The following is a 23,827-nucleotide window of genomic DNA, read 5'->3' as shown; positions in this document are numbered from 1 at the left end:
CAAGGCAGGGCCTATCACAATGTTTAAGAGACATTTGGACAGGTACATAGATAGGATAGGTTTAGAGGGATATCGGCCCAACTTGCCCACGCCAACCAATATGTCCCATCTACACTAGTCCCTCCTCCCTGACTTTCGCCCTTATCTAATCTATGTGCTATCTAAATGCTTTTTTAAACGTTGCGATAGACTCTGTCTCAACTACCTCGTCTGGCAACTTGTTCCATACACCCACCACCCATGGTTTAAAATAAGTCAACATGGGCAGAATAGGCAAAGAGGCCTATGTTCTGTGCTGTTCTGTTCTACGCCTCAATCCATCATGTATTCTGACAACTGATTATTTGGGTAGCAAAATAACTCTTCCTAACTCTTGTAATTTACTATAGTGTTGGCAGAATAATTTTCACGAGACTATAATAATAATAATAATAATAATAATAATAATAATAATAATAATAATAATAATAATAATAATAATAATAATAATAATAATAATAATAATAATAATAATAATAATATATTTTATTGTCATTGCACATCAGTGCAACGAGATTTAGTATGCAGCTTCCAACCGATGTAAAAGAAAAGTAAAATAAATAAATAAGCTGTGTGTCGTGACCATCCGAGGGAGACAGTCCATGGGGGGTGGGGGGCACTCAGCAGGGCCAGTTCAGAGCCGCTATAGCTCTGGGAATAAAGCTGTTCCTGAGTCTGGAGGTTCGGGCGTAGAAGGCCTTGTAAAGGCCGGAGGGAAGTAGTTCGAACAGTCCGTTACAGGGGTGTGATGAGTCTTTATGGATGCTGACGGCCTTCCTGAGGCACCGTGTGTGGTAGATGCCTTCCAAGGCTGGTAGCTGTGTCCCAATAATCCTCTGCGCTCTGTGGACGACGCGCTGAAGAGCTCTCCTCTCCGCCTCCGTGCAGCTGAGATACCACACAGAGATGCCATACGTTAATATGCTCTCTGTGGTGCAGCGGTAGAACGTTGTCAGCAGCTGTTGGGGCAGACCAGTCTTTTTTAATGTCCTCAGGAAGAACAGTCGTTGCTGTGCCTTCTTGACCAGCGCAGCGGTGTTGGTGGACCATGTGAGGTCCTCTGAAATGTGAGTGCCCAGAAACTTAAAGCTGGACACTCTCTCCACACTTTCCCCGTAAATGGAGATTGGGGCGTATTCTCCATTATGGGACCTCCTGAAGTCAATAATCAGCTCCTTGGTCTTGGAGGTGTTTAGTGACAAGTTGTTATGAGCGCACCAGTCCGCCAGGTTCTGCACCACCGATCTGTATTTAGTTTCATCACCGTTGGTGATCAGCCCAATCACTGTTGTGTCATCTGCAAACTTCACGATGGTGTTGGTGGCGAATGCAGGAACACAGTCGTGAGTGAAGAGGGAGTAGAGCATGGGGCTTAGTACACAGCCCTGTGGCGTGCCGGTGCTCAGGGTGATAGTGGAGGATAGGTGCGGGCCCAGTCTCACTGCCTGCGGTCGCTCCGTCAGAAAGTTCAGGATCCAATCGCATATCGGCGAGCTGAGGCCTAGCTGGTGGAGTTTGGTGGTGAGCTTGGTGGGGATGACTGTATTGAATGCAGAGCTATAGTCTATGAAATGCATCCTCACGGACGTGCCCTGTCTGTCCAGGTGAGTCAGGACAGTGTGAAGAGCCAGAGAGATGGCATCCTCTGTTGATCTATTTGCCCTGTATGCAAATTGATGAGAGTCCAGTGAGGCAGGGATGCTGGATTTGATGTGGGAGAGGACCAGCCTTTCGAAGCACTTCATTGGGATTGGAGTTAGGGCAACCGGGCGGTAGTCGTTCAGGTTGATGCCTTTAAACTATCAAACTGCATCTACTTTATTTGCAATAACTTGTCAGACAAGGAGTACAGTCAATCAAGAGATCGCTCTGCAGATTCAAATCATGCAGTATTTCTATACCATTTTCCATAGCACAAAAGCAAGTTTAGTCATGTACTGTACACTCATTTACAGTGTTCACTATTGTGATAGAACATTCACTAACATTCCACTGACAAGCAGACTTTTTTTATCTACAAGGAAGACTAGGTGTCTCGGTGTGTTGCCTTATGTCCACGCTCTTCCTTGTGTTTAGCAGACTTGTTTTTGACTCTATGGGCCACTGGCACCAGACATGTTTAGCCTAGCTCTGAAGGGTACATTCACTGCAGTCTAGGTTTCCAAGGAATGAAGTGCTGTCCATGCTAAAACACAAAATGGAAGAACAGCTCAGTTCTTCCCACAATTCCCACAGTGCTAGCCATGGATCTGTCTGTGGCACGCTCACCCCCAAGGAGGATACTGTCTGTACGGAGTTTGTATGTTGTCCCTGTGACTGAGTGGGTTTTCTCCGAGGTCCTCGGTTTCCTCCCACACTCCAAAGATGTACAGGTTTGTAGGTTAATTGGCTTGGGTTTGAATAAGTGTAAAATAAATTGTCCCTAAATTCTTGATTAGTACGGGTGTCAAGGGTTATGAGGAGAAGGCAGGAGAATTATTTAACTTGAATTGAATCCTTTATTTGTCATTCAGACCTTTCGGTCTGAACGAAATGTCGTTGCCTGCAGCCATACATGTAATAATAAACAACACATAATAAATACAAATTAACATCCACCACAGTGAGTTCACCAGGCACCTCCTCACTGTGATAGAGGCAAAAGTCTTAGAGTTACTGTCTCTTCCCTCCTCTTCTCCCTCTGCGCTGAGGCGATACCACACCGGGCGATGGTAAGTCAGTCCCGCGGTTCAAGCTCCGCGGCCCGGGGGTGGTCGAAGCTGCCGCCCTCCAGTCCAGCGGACGCAGCTGTTGCCACGATGTTGCCCGTGGCCGAGCCCCAGATTCAGGTCGCCGCCGCCAGAACGCCGCCTCAGCCACCGGAGCACCGTCTCCGCCCCGCACCGGGCCGCCCACACGGGAGCGTCTCAGCTTTATGAATAAAGCTCCTTTATACCTAGTCAGCAGGACTTTAGTTTAGTTGAGTTGAGTTTATTCTCACGTGTACAGAAGAAAAGCTATTTTGTTGCATGCTAACCAGTCAGCGAAAAGACAATACATGATTATAATAGAACCATCCACAGTGTACAGATACATGATAAAGGGAACAACGTGAATAAAGCCAGTAAAGTCAGACCAAAGAGAGTCCGAGGGTCTCCAATCAAGTAGATAGTAGCTCAGGACTGATCTCTAGTTGGCAGGATGGTTCAGGTTGCCGATATCAGAGCTGTATACAGTGCCAACCATCAGTTCAAAACTACCATGCCATGTTTATGGAAATGCTCTGATTGTTGATTCAGCTCCCGACAGACCAAACAGGCTGATAAAACCATCAACAGTATCTGGATACTTATGACTTGCACAAACATTTAAAAACTTTAAAAAATGAATGACTGTATTAATCTCTGTGGTGTGTGGTGTGTGGTGTGTGGTGTGTGGTGTGTGGTGTGTGGTGTGTGGTGTGTGGTGTGTGGTGTGTGGGGTGTGTGTGTGTGTGTGTGTGTGCAAATGTCTTTATATTTTTGCCAAAATACTAGGCGGTAACTCTTAATTTTTTACATACTCTGACTCACATTTTTCCCCTCTACGCAGTGATCAGGTTCACAAGATTTGATGCTCTATTTCACGACTTATTGGTGATTAAAGTTTAATAAAAAACAAAACTCCCTTTTAAACCGACTTTCTTCGACTGATGATGTCACAATGAGGTGGGTGGGCACGATGGCTTGGTCGGCGCCCGTTTCACACACAGAATATACCACGAGCTTCAAGTGACATCAGGGGGTGGGCCGCATTTCCAGAACATTCCTCAAACACATCACCACCTCCCCAACGGTCGACCTGCTTCATTCTGACTGCCTGATGCACTCCTTGATTCTGACTACTTCATTCTGACTTCTCAATCTTAAGATAAGACTTCGCGATTTTTGTGCTAATTCATTGAATAATACTTCGCCGATTTTTATTCACTTTCTCGGCCCCGCTCGCTGGCCTCCGCTCTGCTCGCTGGCCTCGGCTCCGCGCTGCTCGCGGGCCTCGGCCCCGCTTGCTGACCTCTGCCCCGTTCGCTCGGCTCCGTGCCGCTCGCTGACCTCCGCCCCATTCGCTCGGCTCGGCCCCGCTCGCTGACCTCCGCCCCACTCACTGGCCTCCGCCCGGCTTGCTGTGATTGGCCCCACTCGCTGGCTCGTTCGGCTCCACTCCGCTTGCTGGCTCAGTTGGCTCTGCCCCGTACACTGGCTTCAGCTCCGCTCCGCTCGCTGGCCTCTGCCACGCTCGCTATTCCGTTTGGGAGCAAGAGACACAACAAGAAAGAACAACTGAATAAATCTCATCTTTAACGTTTAAATTGGTGTTATATTTTAAGAGTCATTCACAATTTAAATTTTAATAAATCACTTTTCCACTTGCCGCATCCGTCTGTTGTGCCCGTCAGCCGCACCTGTGCGGTAATGCCTATATCTTCTATGTCACAACGGGAACCTGTCAGCCGCGCCTGCGCAGTTAGGTGCTATGGGTGAGTGGTGGATTATTGCATTCGGGGACCAGCCCTCCCTTGTGATGCCGCGCCCCCCCTCCCCCCCCGCGTTGGAGGACGGGTCCCACTTGGTCTAGTAAACATTAAAACATTATTGAATGAGTTTACCATCATTGAATGAATTGAAGATATTTGAAAGCATTTGATCTAATTAAATATATGTTAGAGATTAACTCAATTAAGTTGTTAATTATTTTAAAATATGTCCGGTGTATGGGTGACACAGTGGCACAGCAGTGGAGTTGCTGCCTCACAGCGCCAGAGATCTGGGTTCAATCCTGACTACAGGCGCTGTCTGTACGGAGTTTGCACGTTCTCCCTGTGACCACAAGGTTTTTCTCCAGGTGCTCCGGTTTCCTCCCACAATCCAAAAACGTACAGGTTTGCAGGGTAATTGGCTTCGGTAAATATTATAAATTGTCCCAGATACGTATATAGGATAGTGTTAGTGTTTGTGTTTGTAGGTTAATTGACATCTGTACATTGTCACTCATATATAGGATAGAACGCGTGAGCAGTAAACATTGGCCAGCATGGAATCGGTAGGCCAAAGGGCCTGTTCAAGCGCTGAACTCAACTAAACTAAACTCAACTAAACTAAACTAAACTAAACTAAACTAAACTACAATGTAAACTGGCCGAAGTTCCCTTGTCTCTTGCAGTCATTCCTGAAATTAAAGGAGGCACAGGATCCATACTGGCACAAGTTCAATGGTGGGATTTCCCAGTGTAACCATTGCAAGACTGCGGAAGCTGACAGTCAAGGCTTGGGTAGACACACAGTGTTGGAGGAACTCAACAGGCAACATCTCTGTAGAAAAGGAATAGGTGACGCTTCGGGTCGAGACCCTTCTTCAGACTGAGAGTTAGCAGAAAAGGAAATGAGAGATATAGAAGGTAAATAGAACCAATGAATGATAGAATAGAACCAATCAATGTTAGTACTGGAGGATTGGAGAGTATCCAGTATTGTCTGTTTGCTTAAGAAGGGGAGTTGAGATCTTTAGACTTTAGCACGGAAAACAGGCCCCTCGGCCCACAAAGTTTGCGTTGACCAGCGATCCCCATACACTAACACTATCCTACGCACACTAGGGACAATTTACAATGATACCAAGCCAATTAACCTACAAACCTGTACGCCTTTGGAGTGTGGGACTCACGTCATGGGGAGAACGTACAAACTCCATACGGACAGCACCCATGGTCAGGATCGAACCTGGATCTCTGGCCCTGTGAGGCAGCAACTCTACCGCTGTGCCACCGTGCTGCTCAAATTATTATTAAGACGGAGGAGTCTGCGGTTGCTGGAATCTTCAGCAGAACACAAGGTGCTGCAGGAACTCAGAGGTTCAAGCTGCATCAGGGAAGGGAATGGACAGGCGACATATCAAGTCAGGACTCTTCTTCAGTTTGTAGTGTTATGGTTAAGGGGTAGGTATGAGGAGGTGACTGAGAGCTGTCGCCTGGCCTCAGCACGGTGGAGGCCAACCTGCAAGACCCCAATGGCACCTCCCTTGTCAGTGGGTCTGATGATTAGTGGGTTCATATTCCAAGCATTATTATTTGATTTCTGTTCATGGACATCTGCTGTAGGCCCTGATTAATTTTGATGTATTGGCGAGGCCAAGTGCACACTGAGTGTTCGTTTCGCTGAACACCAATGCTCAGTTGACCTTGGCCTTCATGATCTCACGGTTGCCAAACATTTTAGCTCCCCTTCCCATTCCGACACTGACCTTTCTGTCCTGGGCCCTCCGCCACTGTCAGAGTGAGGCCATATGCAAATTCAAGGAACAGCACCTCATATTTTGCTTGGGCAGCTTACACTCCAGTGGTATGAACCTTGATATCTCAAATTGCAAGAAACCCCCTGCATTCTGTAGGTATGTTGCAAAGCCTACCTGAAGCGTCGCTGAAATCTGTCGCTGCGGGTGTGCGCGATTTTGGCGCCGTTTAGAGGGGGCGGGTTTAAAACGCGATTTTCTCTAGGCTGTTCAAATCGAAGATGTTCAGCCTAGTTAATTATTAACGAAAAATCGCTGGAAGACCCCGTCGCAAAAGCTATTATTAGTTTTAAAGGCCTCGTATAATAGTTATAGTAGTTTAAAAATCAATCTCTAAACCCGCGACCACCGGCAGCTGTCAGGGTCTCATAGAGCAAATAATAGAAGGTAGGCTGCTTATTTTTACATTAAAAAGGGCTTCTTAAGATCCCTTTATACAAAGTTTAATATTGCGAGTAGCTCATTTTGGGCCCATTATATCGCGCAGTATTTTTCTGGGCATTTGAGGACACAAATCTACCGCAATGTGAACGTTCTAAACCAGCGCGTTCACAGGATCCCACTAGAAAGCTGATTTAAAATGGACTTTAATTTACAGCAATTAAACACTAAATTCCTTCCATTTGGCCTATAAATTAATGTAAATGAGATTTAAAAATCATGTTTTATTGTGAATTATTTATGAATATTATTTGGACACTTAGGCTATTTAAAAATGTTAATCATTTATTAAGAAATGGATAGATGTTTAGATCTAGTAATTGAAGTTTGAAATTAGCTACACTTGGGTAACTAACTAATTATATGCTTTAATTTCAGGTCATCCAAGTAAGATTGTTTTATATTTGTTTCAGAATGGTTCAATCTACGATAACTGAAAATTTCATTCAGTTCTCTTAATTTTTAAGAAGGTTATGGGCTTTTGACTGCCACGATCACAGCTTTTTTGTTATGTCCATAGAAAATCAATAGGGAACAAGATGCTAATTTCCGAGTATGAAAATGGCCATAACTTTTTAAATACTTGAGATATGAAAGTGAATTAGGTGTCAAATTAAACTTCTTTTTATGCTTTATCTGATGGGATAAATTACAGACTTGATTTTTTAAATCTCAAAATGTTGTAACATTGCTACATTCTGTCTCCCCCCCCTCTCACTCTAGTTATCCTTCTGTTCATATCCTTGTATCCCTTCGTTATCACCTCTTCCCCAGCCAAAAATGGGCCATTCTGGGCTCCACCCTTCCTTGGTCATCTGTTGCCGGCCCTGTTTTGTTCTGATCTTTTCCTATCGTTTCTGATCTTTTCCTATCTCCAGTTTCCCCACCTCCCCCGCTCTACTTTCAGTCTGAAGAAGGGTCCTGACCTGAAACGTCACCCATCCTTTTTCTGCAGAGATGCTGCCCGAGCCGTTGAGATACTCCAGCACTTTGTATCTACTTTCCGTGTACTCCAGTACCTGCAGTCCCTTCCGACAAACATTTTTTTCTTTCTCTGCAGAAACTGCCTAACCTGATGAGCGTTTTTAGCAGTCTCTGCTTTCATTGTAGATTTCCAGCATCTGCAACCTTTTGCTTGTGGATCACGTGGCTATCATTTTTTTTCAAACACACAAGTCACTTTACACACTAGTTTATTCGCAGATACAAATCAGAAGAGGTTTGAGGCTGGGTATTGATTGCAATCTTTATTTTTAATCATCAAGGTGAGGAACCTCAGGGCGAAGGGATAAATAAATCATCCCTTCTCCCTACCCACTGTCTGTTAAACAGCATCAGGCCATCCTTTACCCAATACAAATGGTAAATAAGCTCTCCTGAGGTCTCAGTCTGTTGCCAGTGAAAAGCTAGATGAGGCGAGACAATAAAATTTCAACACCGTCAGACATTAGTATGCAAATCTTGTATGGCGTACTTTATTTGTCATTTTCAGTGTATTTACTGAAAGAATGACAATTATAGCTAAATTACGCAACTATATCGTAATGCAACAACACGCCCGCCGGGAATTATTATGATAGTACACAGATTTGCCAAATAAGGTGGTTACACCAGCTCTCAGGCCCATTCCCTTCAGCGAAGCAAGACAGAAGAGCAAAGCAAAATAAATATATGCATGAAATAAAAATGTTTGCTTTATTTTCGCTGCTACCAACTCGAATGCATTTGCAACTGCACGAGTCTCAGTGAGAAACAATCAGGCAATTCCTCGTCACCTATGAAGCATACGAGAGGTAAGTTTCAGTGAAACTACTCAAATCAGGCATTTACTTCAAGCAGATAGAAACAAGATGCTGGAGTAACTCAGCGGGCTGGGTTGCACCAATGGCCAGAAGGAATGAGTGACGTTTCGGGTCGAGTCCCTTCTTCAGACAGAGAGTCAGGGAAAGGGAAACAAAAGATATAGACAGCGATATTGAGAGTTATAGAACAATTGAATGAAAGAAAGGCAAAAAAGCAACGCTCATCAAGGAAAGGTGGAGCCCACAATGGTCCATTGTTGGGTGTGGTGTAGGTGTGAACAAGTTATACAGACAATGAAACTTAACAGGATGACAGTGAAATTAGTACAACAACTAGAGTGGGCAGGGACAGAGAGAGAGGGGATACTTGAAGTTAGAGAAGTCAATATTCATACCGCTGGGTTGTAAGCAAGTACACTAGTACGGCACAGTGGCACAGCACACAATATTTATTTTAAATTTGCCTTGAAATCTAAACACATGATAAATCTATTTATTGCTTCTCCGAACAGCCTTAACTTCTTTCCCCCATGTTGACCTCTTTTCCTGTAATGTTTCCCCAATTTGTAAGATCTTAGCTTAAACAGATTGCAAACTACTTATCTTTCTTATAATTTTCAGAATTTCCTACATTAGCACCAGTTCGATTCTGACATCGAACCCAAGTCTCTGCCGCTGTGCGGTAACAGGTTGATCAATAGCATCTCTCTGCCAGCCATCCGTATGCCTGATTTGTTGCCTATTTAGTTCAGTTTGGAGATACAGCGTGGAAACAGGCTCTTCGGCCCACTGAGTCCGTGCCGACTAGCGATCCCCATACACTGGCACTATCATGCACCATAGGGCCAATTTACAATTTTACCCAAGCCAATTAACCTACAAACCTGCACAACTTTGGAGTGTGGGAGGAAACCAGAGAAAACCCACGTGGTCACAGGGAGAACGTACAAACTCCGTACAGACAGCACCGGTGGTCAGGACTGAACCCAGGACTCTGGCGCTGTAAGACAGAAACTCTACCGCTGCACCACCACGCCACCCTTTGTTTAGAGATACATCGCGGAAACATGCCCTTTCATCCACCGAGTGAAAGCCGACCAGCGATCCCTGTGCATGAACACTCTCCTGCACACTAGGGACAATTTACAATTTTACCAAGGCCATTAACCTACTGTACAAATCTGCATGTCTTTGGAGTGTTGGAGGAAACTGGAGCACCTGGAGAAAACCCACACAAGTCACGGGGAGAACGTAAACCTCCATACAGACAGCACCCGTAGCCAGGATTGAACCTGGGTCCCTGGCGCAGCGATGCAGCGACTCTACCACTGCGCCACCGTGCCGCCCTTACAGCTTTGAGCTGCATTTTACAGCATTTCCATGTTTCTTTGTTTTCTTTCTCTCTAACGTCTCCCATTATCCTATTAATCAGACGGCTTCATCAGCAAATTTATCACTATGGCAACCTATCACAAAATGTTCCCTTTGTCCCATCCATCCCTCTCCTCCCCATCCTCGCTACAATTTAAAATTATGTTTCTTCTGCACTTTCCCAGTCCTGATAAAAGGTCTTTTGACTCAAAGCATCAACTGGGTTTCACTCACCACAGCTGCTGCCTGTCCTTCTGAGTATTTAGCCTTAGCTCTTAGGTTTAGGTTTATTATTGCCACGTGTACCAAGGTACAGTGAAAAGCTTTGTCGTGTTTGCTATCAAATCAGATCAGATACAGCATATGTAAATACAATCAAGTCAAACTCAAGTATAATAGGTATAGCCATGTTACAAAATTTTGAGATTTTAAAAATCAAGTCTGTAATTTATCCCATCAGATAAAGCATAAAAATAAGTTTAATTTGACACCTAATTCACTTTCATATCTCAAGTATTTAAAAAGTTATGGCCATTTTCATACTGGGAAATGAGCATCTTGTTCCCTATTGATTTTCTATGGACATAACAAAAAAGTTGTGATCGTGAACAGTCAAAAGCCCATAACTTTCTTAAAAATTAAGAGAACTGAATGAAATTTTCAGTTATCATAGATTGAAGCATTCTGAAACAAATATAAAATAATCTTTCTTGGATGACCTGAAATTAAAGCATATAATTAGTTAGTTACCTAATTGTAGCTAATTTCAGACTTCAATTACTAGATCTAAACATCTATCCATTTCTTAATAAATGATTAACATTTTTAAATAGCCTAAATGTCCAAATAATATTCACAAATAATTCACAATAAAACATGATTTTTAAATCTCATTTACATTAATTTATAGGCCAAATGGAAGGAATTTAGTGTTTAATTGCTGTAAATAAATGCCCATTTAAATCAGCTTTCCAGTGGGTCCCTGTGGAACGCGCTGGTTTAGAACGTTCACATTGCGGTAGATTTGTGCCCCCAAATGCCGAGAAAAATACTGCGGGATATAATGGGCCCAAAATGAGCTCCTCGCAATATTAAACTTAGTATAAAGGGATCTTTAGAAGCCCTTTTTAATGTAAAAATATACAACCTAACTTCTGCTATTTGCTTTATGAGACCCTGCGGTTGCTGGCGGTCGCGGGTTTAGAGATTGATTTTTAAACTACTATAACTATTATTCAAGGCCTTTAAACCTAATAATAGCTTTTGCGACGGGGTCTTCCAGCGATTTTTCGTTAATAATTAACTAGGCTGAACATTTTCGATTGGAACAGCCTAGAGAAAATCGCGTTTTAAACCCGCCCCCTCTAAACGGTGCCAAAATCGCGCACACCCTCAGCAGCAGATCTTCAACGACGCTTCAGGTAGGCTTTGCAACATACCTAATAGGTAGGGCAAAGGGAAAGATGTAGAGTGCAGAATATAGTTCTCAGCATTATAACGCAATGGTTCCACAAACAATGTCCAATGCCTGTAATGGGGTAGAGGGGACTCAGACAGTAGTGTGTTGGAAGGAATTGCAGATGCTGCTTTACACCAAAGATAGGCAGAAAATGCTGGAGTAACTCAGCGGGACAGGCAGCATCTCTGGACAGAAGGAATGGTATCCAGATATACTGCCTGTCCCGCTAAGATACTCCAGCATTTTGCGTCTAACTTCTAAATCAGCTAGTACCCTAGGGTGTGGAAGGACCTGTTCAGTAGCCTGATAACAGAGGGGAAGAATCTGTTCCTGGGTCTGGTGGTGCAGCATCTGTACCTTCTGCCAGATGGGTGCAGGGAGAAGAAGAAATGTATATATATATTTTTATCTTTCTCGTTTATTATATTGTTTACAGTGTACTTGCATATTCTGTTGTGCTGCTGCAAGTAAAAACGTCATTGTTCTATCTGGTCACATGACAATAAAACACTCTTGCCCGAGGACTCTTGAATGGTTGTTTGTACACCACCACCATGGTGGTGGTAGACCCTGGTTATGACCCCCACCGGGTCCGCACCGACCAGCGATCCTCACACATTAACACTATCCTACACACACTAGGCACAATTGTTACATTTACCAAGCCAATTTACCTACATACCTGTACTTCTTTGGAGTGTGGGAGGAAACTGAAGATCTTGGAGAAAACCCACGCAGGAAACGGGGAGAACGTACAAACTCCGTACAGACAGCACCCGTGGTTGGTTTGGTACCCGGGTCTCTCGCACTACAAGCGCTGCAAGGCAACAACGTTACCGCTGCGCCAACGTGCCACCTTTGGCAGGGGCAAGTCTTCGATTATGCTGCCTGCTTTCCTGAGGCAGCGTGAAGTGTAGAAGCAGTCAACTTTTTTTCCCGTGAGTCCATGGATCCAGGACGTGACTAATAATGATCGAGGGGAAGCCATGATTAAAGGAGAAAGACATCTTAGAGGCGTCGTGGTGGACATTTCCTTCACTGGCAGAGATGAAATCAATTTAGTTTAGTTTAGTTTTGTTCAAAGATAAGGCGTGTAATCAGGCCCTTCGGTCCACCGAGTCCGTACTGACCAGCGATCCTCGCACTATCCTACTAACACTAACTAACTAACACTATCCTACACACACCAGGGACAATTTTGACATTTACCAAGCCAATTTACCTACATACCTGTACGTCTTTGGAGTGTGGGAGGAAATCGAAGATTTCGGAGAAAACCCACGCAGGTCACGAAGAAAACGTACAAACTCCGTACAGACTGCACCGTAGTTGGGATCGAAAACTGGTTCTCCGGCGCAGTAAGGCAGCAATTCTACTGCTGGGCAACTGTTCCACCCTTTCTTGCATTTAAATTCAGAAGATAAATTCCCTGGTTTGCTCATAAACACATTCAACAGATCCATTTTCAAATATCCAATATTCATTTTCTGTGGGCTTTGGAAGTGTCCCATCCATTATTTCCATCGAGTAAAATTCCATCAATGCTTTGTAAAACATGAACCTTATGCCATTTATGAAGAACTACTTATTTTCCTTCATGTAGTGGTGATTCATGTTCGCAGCTTACAGATCGCTCCCGAGTCTCCTTATTCATATACGTCAGAAGTTTATCTTTGAGCTGAGTTATTATTTTATTCATGAGATTATTTCTCAGCCTCCGCTTTGTTCTGAAATCTGTCTTTGAACTCACAACAATCATTTGGAAGAAGCAATTTCTAACATGATATGCAAGGATGAGGGGGTGGAAACTGACCGAATAGTGAAAGGCCTGGAGAGACAGGATGTGGGGTGGATGTTTCTGCTAGTGGGAGAGTCTAGGACCTGAGCACACAGCCTCAGAATAAAAGGACTTACGTTTAGAAAGAAGATGAAGAGGAATTTATTTCGTCTTATTTATTACATCTGTGGAATTCATCGCCACAGATGTCTGTGGAGGCCAATGGATATTGTTAAGGCGGAGATTGGCAGATTCTTGATTAGTATTGGCAGCTGGGATTATAGGGTGAAGGCAGGAGAATGGGGTTGAGAGGGAAAGATCGAATGGCAGAGTAGACTTGATCAGCCGGATGGCCTAATTCTGCTCCTAGAACTAATGTACTAGAAAGGTCCAAAGTGGAGGGTAGGACGTTTAGAGGGCATCTGAAAAATAATTTATTTTTCACTGAGGTTTGTTGGATTAGGAAAACACACTGCCTGAGGGGATGATGGATGCTTTTTACAAGTATCTGGATGTCCACTTGAGTCACAGAAGACAGGATGTGGTGCATGGAATCAGTAAAGATGGGTCAGCATGGACATGGTGGCTGAATGGCCTGAATTTGTGCGGTATGATTCGATGACTCGAAACTGTTGTCTTTCCAAATTCATTTTGGAAAGGGGCGGCACAGATAAGTAGTGAACGATACATTTTTTTGAGATTATAATCAACAATTTAAAGAAAGCTTTATTTTTCTCATGGGTTATGGGCAACACAGTGAGTTTAGTTTAAGTTTGAGTTTAGTTTATTGTCACGTATACTGAGGTACAGTGAAAATCTTTTGTTGCGTGCTAACCAGTAAGCCGAAAAACAATCACAGTGGTAGAGTTAGTGCCAGAGACCTGAATTTGAATTTGAATTTGAATTTGATTCCTGATCCGGTTCAATCCTGACTACGGGCGCTGTTTTTACAGAGTTTGTACCTTCTCCCTTTGATCAATTTCCCTCCTGGGATAAATAAAGTTCTATCACATCATAACAGCATGGGTTTTCTCTGGGTGCTCCAGTTTCCTCCCACACCCGAAAGACGTGCTGGTTTGTAGGTTAAATGGCATAATTGAAATTGGAAGTTGTCCATAGTGTGTAGGGTAATGCTAGTTTTCGGGCTGATCAGTGGTCGGCGCGGACTCAGTGGGCCAAAGGGCCTGGGGTTGGTCGTTGAGGTCAGGTCGTCCGCTAGGTGAACTCCCAGGAACTTCATGCTGCTGACCCTCTCCACTGCAGCACCGTCAATGTATGATGGTGTTTGCCAGCCCTCCTGAAATCAATCACCATCTCCTTCATCTTGTCCATGTTGAGGGTGAAGTTGTGAGATCTGCACCACTCTGTAAGCAGCTCCACCTCCATCCCCAATCAGTAACCCGTTCCTGCCTTCTCCCCATATCCCCTGACTCTGCTATCTTTAAGAGCTCTCTCTTAAAAGTATCCAGAGAACCGGCCTCCACCACCCTCTGAGGTAGAGAATTCCACAGAGTCACAACTCTCTGTGAGAAAAAATGTTTCCTCGTCTCTGTTCTAAATGGCCTACCCCTTATTTTTAAACTGTGGCCCCCGGTTCTGGACTCCCCCAACATCGGGAACATGTTTTCTGCCTCTAGCGTGTCCAAACCACTTAATAATCATATATGTTTCAATATGAAACCCTCTCATCCTTCTAAACTCCAGAGTATACAAGCCCAGCCGCTCGATTCTCTCAGCATATGACAGTTCCGTCATCCCAGGAATTAACCTTGTAAACCTACGCTGCACTCCATCAATATCATTTTTGTAATAATTGATTACAATTATTTTTGGTAAAAAAAAAACAGTGACCACAATCTGATTTCATAAAACATTATGAAGCAAACATCAAAATAATCGGTCCTTGCTTGACACTGACCTCAATACAATGGGGTCTTCAGTGAGAACTTTTCTTGGTGCGGGTGATGACATCTGATGTATTTCTACAGTGAGAATTGCTTTGGCCTTTCAACGCTTTGACAGTGTTTCAGTAATTTCTTTGTTACGGCAAATGCACCCAAGTCCTTGGTACAACCTGATTGTCAGATATCTAGAATCTGCAGGGCTCAAAATGGCAAACATTATATTCTTCTTTTCCCCAATTGCTACCTACGCATTGTTCAAAACATTGCAAATAATTACCAACTTTGTTACAGAGTGCTCAAATGATGCTTGATTGTCAACATTTTATTGCTTTACAGATTGTCCTTGCCAACTGAGGGAGTTTTAATTGTAACACAAAGCATGGCTGGTCACTCGTCCATTAAAAAACAACATTCAGGATGTTTGCAATCACTGCTTCAAGCCATTTGTGCCTCATCATATTTGTAATAGCCTTTATTTTAATAGCAGAGAGAAACAGACCAAACCATGTCCTAAACACAAAGTGCCGGAGGAACTCAGCAGGCAGCATAACCAATCTGAAGGAGTCCCGACCCCAGACGTCACCCAGCCAAATTCTCCAGGGATCCTCCCTGACCCACTGAGTTATCAGCATTTTGTATCTTTGTTTGCAAACCAGCATCTGTAGCTTTTGATCCTGACTACAGTGTTGAAATGATCAGACTCATACATAGTGATTAGATTCCATAGTCTTTTATTAGCAACTCTACGGAGGAAACACTGGGTGCTTTCGTCTCCATGCATTCAACTAGTCTAACTGGAGAGAGAGAGACAACTCACGATCAAGCCTGTGGGCAGATCAGCAGTATGAGTGACATAAGGAATGAGCAGCATGCATAATCAGTGTGGTAACATATGTATATATATATATATAGCACTAACACACTAATCTACATACAGGTACTGCCTTTATGGAGTTTGTATGTTCTCCCCATGACCACATAGGTTTTCCCCGGGTGCTCCAGTTTCCTCCCACACTCCAAAGATGTACCAGTTTGTAGGTTAATTGGCTTTGGCAAAGATGGTAAATTGTCATGTGTAGGATAATGTACAGGATCGTTGGTCAGCGTGGACCCGGTGGGCCAAAGAGCCTGTTTCCGCACTGTATCTCTAAACTAAAATAAACTAAACTAAACATGTACCTGCCAAAATGTTTCTTAAATGTTGCGAAAGTACCTGCCTCGTTCCATATACCCACCACCCTTTGTGTAAAAAAAGTTACCCCTCAGGCTCCTAAATTTTCCTCCTCACATTAAACCTATGTCCTCTGGTTTTTGATTCCGCTACTCTGGCAAAAGACTGTGCATTTACCTATTCCTGCATTTACCCAATCTATTCCAATAGTTAGGAAATGTGTACTTAGGTACACATTGGATTAGGAAGGAATAAAGCCAGCACATGATAACCTCCACACCTAACTGACATGATAACATTGACTCACAATGCTTATACATAATGAATGGCCATTTGGAAATACTAATTGCTTGTTATGTTGGTGCACCCGTTCTTTCAGAGGATGGCCATCGAAAGCAAAATGGAGGAAAGAACTGCAGATGCTGGTTTAAATCAAAGGTAGACACAAAATTGAAGGTAACTCAGCGGGACAGGCGGCATCTCTGGAGAAGGAATGGGTGACGTTTCGGGTCGAGACCCTTCTTCAGGCTGATCTCAACCCGAAACGTCGAGTTACTCCTTTTGTGTCCATCTTCGAAAGCAAAGTGGAGATGGGTCAAATAGAAAAAATAACAATGATTTGTTTTAAATTGTATAATGTTATTTAATAGCTCTTGATTCTCGGCTCAGACATGCTATGGAAATGTAACTTATTGCGTCTGCCTATCTGATCCTATTATCTCCTCTCCAGTAATGTCCATGAAACATATTTTTGAAACTACTCTGCCTGTGTTTATGCAGTCTTGACTCTTTATTTTGTTCCATATTTATAGTGTTAGTTTCCTCTCTGCCCCTCTTGTAAATATTCATGCACTTTGTGCAGAGATAGAGAATAATGCTAAAGAATTTATAACTTGACTCACACCATTAATTGTATCCACAAAATATATTCATGAACCTCTTTGTGTTTAGTTTAGTTTAGTTTGATTAAACTTAGACATACAGCGTGGAAACAGGCCCTGTGGCACAACGCGCCCACGCCGACCAGCGACCCCCTAACACTGTCCTACACACACGAGGGGCACTTTACAATTTTACCAAAACAATTATACTACAAACCTGTACGTCTTTGCAGTGTGGAAGGAAACTGGAGCACCCGGAGAAAACCCACGCAGGTCACGTGGAGAAGGTACAAATTCCGTACAGACAGCACCCGAGGGCAGGATCGAACTCGGGTCTCTGTCGTTGTGAGGCGGCAACTCTACTGCTGCGCCACCGTGCTGCCCTAGAATAATGGGAATATAGTTTGTCAGAGATGCCAGCTCTCCATTCTGTATCTGTGCACTGCGGAGGGCTCGATTGCAATCATGTGCAGCCCTTCCCCTGACTGGCTAGCACTCAACATAAGCTCTTCACTGTACCCCGGTACACGTGACAATAAACTAAACAAATAAACTAAACTCAAAACTATGTTTCAAGCTAAACTGAAGAAGCTGAAAGTTTCCAGAGGCGGAGAGAAATGAATCAGCCTCTGGATCAATGGTGATGTTGCCAGACATCATCCGCCTGATCTCCACAGCAGCCGTTTATCCCGATACATAAAACCCGGGGCTTTAAAGTGCATGAGACTGTTTCTCTGAAATAAAGATGGCCAAGCACAGTAAACCCTGGGACTGACAGCAGTCTGACAGCAAGACTATGTTCTGGACACTTAAGAAAGTCAAGTCAATCTGCTTGAGTTTATGGTCACACATACGAGTATTTATGCACACGTATGTAGATAGAAACATAGAAACATAGAAAATAGATGCAGGAGTAGGCCATTCGGCCCTTCGAGCCTGCACCGCCATTCAATATGATCATGGCTGATCATCCAACTCAGTATCCTGTACCTGCCTTCTCTCCATACCCCCTGATCCCTTTAGCCACAAGGGCCACATCTAACTCCCTCTTAAATATAGCCAATGAACTGGCCTCAACTACCTTCTGTGGCAGAGAGTTCCACGGATTCACCACTCTCTGTGTAAAAAATGATTTTCTCATCTCGGTCCTAAAAGACTTCCCTGTTATCCTTAAACTGTGACCCCTAGTTCTGGACTTCCCCAACATCGGGAATAATTTTCCTGCATCTAGCCTGTCCAACCCCTTAAGAATTTTGTAAGTTTCTATAAGATTCCCCCTCAATCTTCTAAATTCTAGCGAGTACAAGCCGAGTCTATCCAGTCTTTCTACATATGAAAGTCCTGCCATCCCAGGAATCAGTCTGGTGAACCTTCTCTGTACTCCCTCTATGGCAAGAATGTCTTTCCTCAGATTAGGAGACCAAAACTGTACACAATACTCCAGGTGTGGTCTCACCAAGACCCTGTACAACTGCAGTAGAACCTCCCTGCTCTTATACTCAAATCCTTTTGCTATGAATGCTAACATACCATTCGCTTTCTTCACTGCCTGCTGCACTTGCATGCCTACTTTCAATGACTGGTGAGCCATGACACCCAGGTCTCGTTGTATCTCCCCTTTTCCTAGTCGGCCACCATTCAGATAATAAGATGTACATGTACATGAGTACATGTATCCATGCACATGAGTACCTGTCCAAATGTATTTTACATGTTGTTATAGTACCTGCCTCAACTACCTCTCTGGCAGCTCGTTCCATGTATCCACCACACACTGTGTGAAAGAGTCGTCTTCTGTTGCTGGCCCTCATTTGTCCTGGGCTTTTCCATCCCCTAGTTCAGCCAGTTCACCTCGTGAAAGGCTTTGCGATTGTGCACATGGTGAAGCTTCAGCAAATACAACACTGAGTCACTGCCGGAAGTGAGTCGCACAAAGCATAACTTTCCTTCACCTCTTTGCTTCTGACAGTAAACACAAGGGCAGCACGGTGGCGCAGTGGTTGACTTGCTGCCTCACAGCGCTTGCAGCACCAGAGACATGGGTTCGATCCCGACTACGGGTGCTGTCTGTACAGAGTTTGTACGTTCTCCCCGTGACCTGCGTGGATTTTCTCCCAGATCTTCGGTTTTCTCCCACACTCCAAAGACGTACAGGTTTGTAGGTTAATTGACTTGGTATAAATGTAAATTGTCCCTAATGTGCGCAGGTTAGTGTTAGTGTGCGGGGATCGCTGGTCGGTGTGGACTCGGTGGGCCTAAGGGCCTGTTTCCACACCCTGTCTCTAAACTAAACTAAACTAAACTAATCTGAACCAAGGGTTTAGTTTTCCCTTAAGATCCCAAAATTCAGTACAAGGAGCTTAATAAGGAGCTTATTTCTGACATTTCAATGCGCCAAAACCACTTCAAACTACTTGGACATCCTTATGTCAGGGAGATGCTGCAGGAATACAAGCTCACCATTCCGCCAAATCCCCCTGCTGTCTTGTTTTTGAATGCTTGCATTAGCGCACGATTGCAGTTAGCTCGGAAGGTACAGTTTTATGGTGATTTAAAGCAGTCAATTTTGAAAACTGTCACTGGATGGCCATAATTATGGATTTTTGTTTCACCTTCTATTTTATGACAAGAATTACAAAATCAATAGGCATTGAATGTGTTTTTTTGTGAGGTAGTACAAAGTGCTTCATTCCCGATAATGCTCATTCAACCTCATAATTCATCTCACTACATTGGCCGGCACTTCCACATGGCTGCATAAGCTATTTATAATCACCACCTAAGATACATACAAAATATTGGAGTAACTTAGCAGGGTAGGCAGCATCTCTGGAGAAGTAGGCGACAATTCAGGCTGAACTCCTTCTAACATATAATGACCACCGATTTTTTGCTGTGAATATATATAATTCAGATTTTGGATTTATCTTTGAAAATCAGTTATAGAGTTATAGAGTCTTAAAGTCTTACAGTATAGAAACAGGCCCTTTGGCCCAGCTTGCCCACACCGGCCCATGTCCCATCTACACTAATCCCAGCTGTATGTATTTGGCTTATATCCCTCTAAACCTGTCCTACCCATGTACCTGTTTAAATATTTCTTAAACGTTGCGATAGTCCCTGCCTTAACTATTTCCTCTGGCAGCTTGTTCCATACACCCACCACCCTTTGTGTGAAAAAGTTACCCCTCAGATTCCTATTAAATCTTTTCCACTTCACCTTAAACCTGTCCTCTGGTCCTCGAGGCTTTTGAAAGTTAATTGAAAAAGTGCACGTGAGGAATGATGTTATTCATATTAACTTGTGGGTACATCTTATATTTTATTGCATGGATATAAAAAACAATTAGGAATCTTTCGAAGACTAAATTTCATAAATATCCAAATATAAAGGACTGTAAAGATGACTTTAATTAACATGTGAAAAGGGTGTGGTTCTTACAATTGACTCATAAATCTTTTCCTCTTCACCTTGATGCAACGAGATGCAACGAGACCTGGGTGTCATGGTACACCAGTCATTGAAAGTAGGCATGCAGGTGCAGCAGGCAGTGAAGAAAGCGAATGGTTTGTGAGCATTCATAGCAAAAGGATTTGAGTATAGGAGCAGGGAGGTTGTACTGCAGTTGTACAGGGTCTTGGTGAGACCACACCTGGAGAACTGCGTACAGTTTTGGTCTCCTAATCTGAGGAAAGACATTCTTACCATAGAGGGAGTACAGAGAAGGTTCACCAGACTGATTCCTGGGATGTCAGGACTTTCATATGAAGAAAGACTGGATAGACTCGGCTTGTACTCGCTAAAATTTAGAAGATTGAGGGGGGATCTTATAGAAACTTACAAAATTCTTAAGGGGTTGGACAGGCTAGATGCAGGAAGATTGTTCCCGATGTTGGGGAAGTCCAGAACAAGGGGGTCACAGTTTAAGGATAAAGGGGAAATCTTTTAGGACCGAGATGAGAAAAACATTTTTCACACAGAGAGTGGTGAATCTCTGGAATTCTCTGCCACAGAAGGTAGTTGAGGCCAGTTCATTGGCTATATTTAAGAGGGAGTTAGATGTGGCCCTTGTGGCTAAAGGGATCAGGGGGTGTGGAGAGAAGGCAAGTACAGGATACTGAGTTGGATGATCAGCCATGATCATATTGAATGGCGGTGCAGGCTCGAAGGGCCGAATGGCCTACTCCTGAACCTATTTTCTATGTTTCTATGTTTCTATTAAACCTATGTCCTCTGGTCCTCGATTCACCTACTTGGGGTCAGGGACTCTGCGCAACTACCCGATCTATTCCTCTCATGATTTTATACGCCAGAGTTGCCACGTTTCTGGCGCTGACAAAGTTACAGAAAGTCAATGGCACAGTTTTATATTCTGCTCGCAGTGGCGAACCAGATCTGCCACCACACGTGGCCACAGGCAGCTCTTGGGGGTCCCTCAGCGGTAATAAAAAGCACACCAAAGCTCTCAGCCATGTTGAGGAAGCGGCAGATGAGAAGATGGATAGAGCACTGAACTATTGAGTTTCTGTCCCATAATTCCTTCACACCCTTTGATTGCAGGGTCGATTGTAATCATGTATTGTCTTTCCGCTGACTGGTTAGCACGCCACAAAAAGCTTTTCACTGTACCTCGGTACACGTGACAAGGAACAAGACTAACTAACTAACTAACTAACACTGCTCTCTCCACTTCACAAGCCCCACACCCTTCCTACGGTCAGAACTAATCACCTGGTACAATGCCTCACAGTTTACATTCTAAAATGACTTTTAGTAATCTGAAGTTGGTGAATATTGAGAGAGTCTTTGATCCCTCCAAATAATCAGAACTTCAAAAGAAAAAGATCAAATTGTCAGCCTGGTCCCTGCATCCCTTTGGCATCCCTATTATGTTGGAATTTTTCATTTACAGTATCTTTTGATTAATTTCAAATAACTTCTTTCCTGTGGAGACTCGCTCTCCCACAGTTCTCGGGCTGCTATGATAATCCCTTTTAGATAAGGGTGCTTTCCCACTATGGGTGGGACTAACTCACTGCTTATGGAGCTATTGAAAAAGTCAACTAGGACATCAGATAAGACTGCGGTAATTTTATTTTAAAGACCCTAGGCGGTTTTTCTTTTTCTGCTAGCATCACCTTCTTAGTGGTTGACCAGCAGGTAATCTCATAAAAGAGGTAAGATTCTCATAGTTAAAACACATGCAAAGAAGCAAGTCAATGTGTCTCCAATGCTTGCCTTTATACATGCGATAAAGAACGGCAGATGCTGGTTTAGACACAAAAAGCTGGAGTAACTCAGCGGGTCAGGCGGCATCTCTGGAGAAAAGAAATAGGTGACGTTTCGGGTTGAGAGCCTTCTTCTGACCGAGAGTCATGGGAGAGGGAAATGAGAGATATAGAAGGTAAATAGAACAAATGGACAGAGATATGCAAAAAGCAACAATGATCAAGGCAAGGTTGTGTAGAGGAATGGAGGAGATGATTAAGGTAGAGCCCACAATGGTCTATTGTTGGCTGTGGGGTAGATGATAACGAGTTATACAGACAGTGAAACTCAACAAGACGACAGTGAAACTAGTACAACGACCAGGATGGGGGAGGGATGAGAGAGAGGGGATGCAAGGGTTACCTGAACTCATAGTGCTGGGTTCTAAGCAAAATATGAGATTCTGTTCCTCCAAGTTTGCGTGTGGCCTCACTCTGACAGTGGAGGAGCCCCAGGACAGAAAGGTCAGTGTGGGAATGGGCCTTCATTTCCTCCCTTGTCTGTTGATTGAGCTACAGACATATGGAGCATAAAACCTTGGCTGAGTTACCACTTTTAACATTATTTCACTTTATTTCACTTACAATTTTGTATACTTATTCTCGAGAGGATGCTCATTGTTTTACCTCAGTCAATGGGCAAGAAAGGCAGGTGAGAAGAGGGATACAGACTATGGGCGGCACAGTAGGGCTGCAATAGAGCTGCTGCCTCACAGCACCAGAGACCCGGTTTCGATCCTGACTACAGAGGCTGTCTGCACACGGTTTGGACATTCTTCATGTGGCTGTATGGATTTTCTCTGGGTGCTCTGGTATCCTTTGAAAATTCAAAGACGTACAAGTTTGTAGGTTAATTGGCTTCAGTAAAATTGTAAAGAAGATTGTCCCTAGTGTGTAGGATAGTGTTAGTGTACGGGGATCGCTGCCTGGCATGAACCTGGTGGGTCAAAAGGCCTGTTTCCACACTGTATCTCTTAAACTAAAACTAAAATTACAGGCAGTAAAAGGACATAATATGTTCTTACGGTCACTGTGACATGGGGCTTTGCCGTGCAAGAGAGATGATATCCCGTGTAGACCTATTTTTCCTGTACATGAAGTGTAGAGGGTCTAGTTTGTCTGAACGACTAACTGACCAAATTCTCAAAGCACATCATTATAGTTGATATTAGAACTACTGGGTGATACTCATTGAGATAGGCTGCTTTATTTTCCTTTCAGACCAGAAAGATGGAGGTTTCCTTGAAGCTGGTGAAGAAAGAAGACATTTCAAGTGAGAGAGTGAGGATGTCGGTGATGACTAGTGATGGAGTGAATTTCAGAACCCGTCCAAGATCTTGCGGGTATTGTAATAGTCAAGATAGCAATTGCTGGAGTGAGAAGTTGAATTATATTTCAGGTCAATGAACTT

Source organism: Amblyraja radiata, chromosome 5 (genome assembly GCF_010909765.2).
Source record: "Amblyraja radiata isolate CabotCenter1 chromosome 5, sAmbRad1.1.pri, whole genome shotgun sequence".
NCBI lineage: Eukaryota > Metazoa > Chordata > Chondrichthyes > Rajiformes > Rajidae > Amblyraja > Amblyraja radiata.
The sequence above is the reverse complement of the archived record's forward strand: the minus strand, read 5'-3'. Positions refer to the sequence as shown.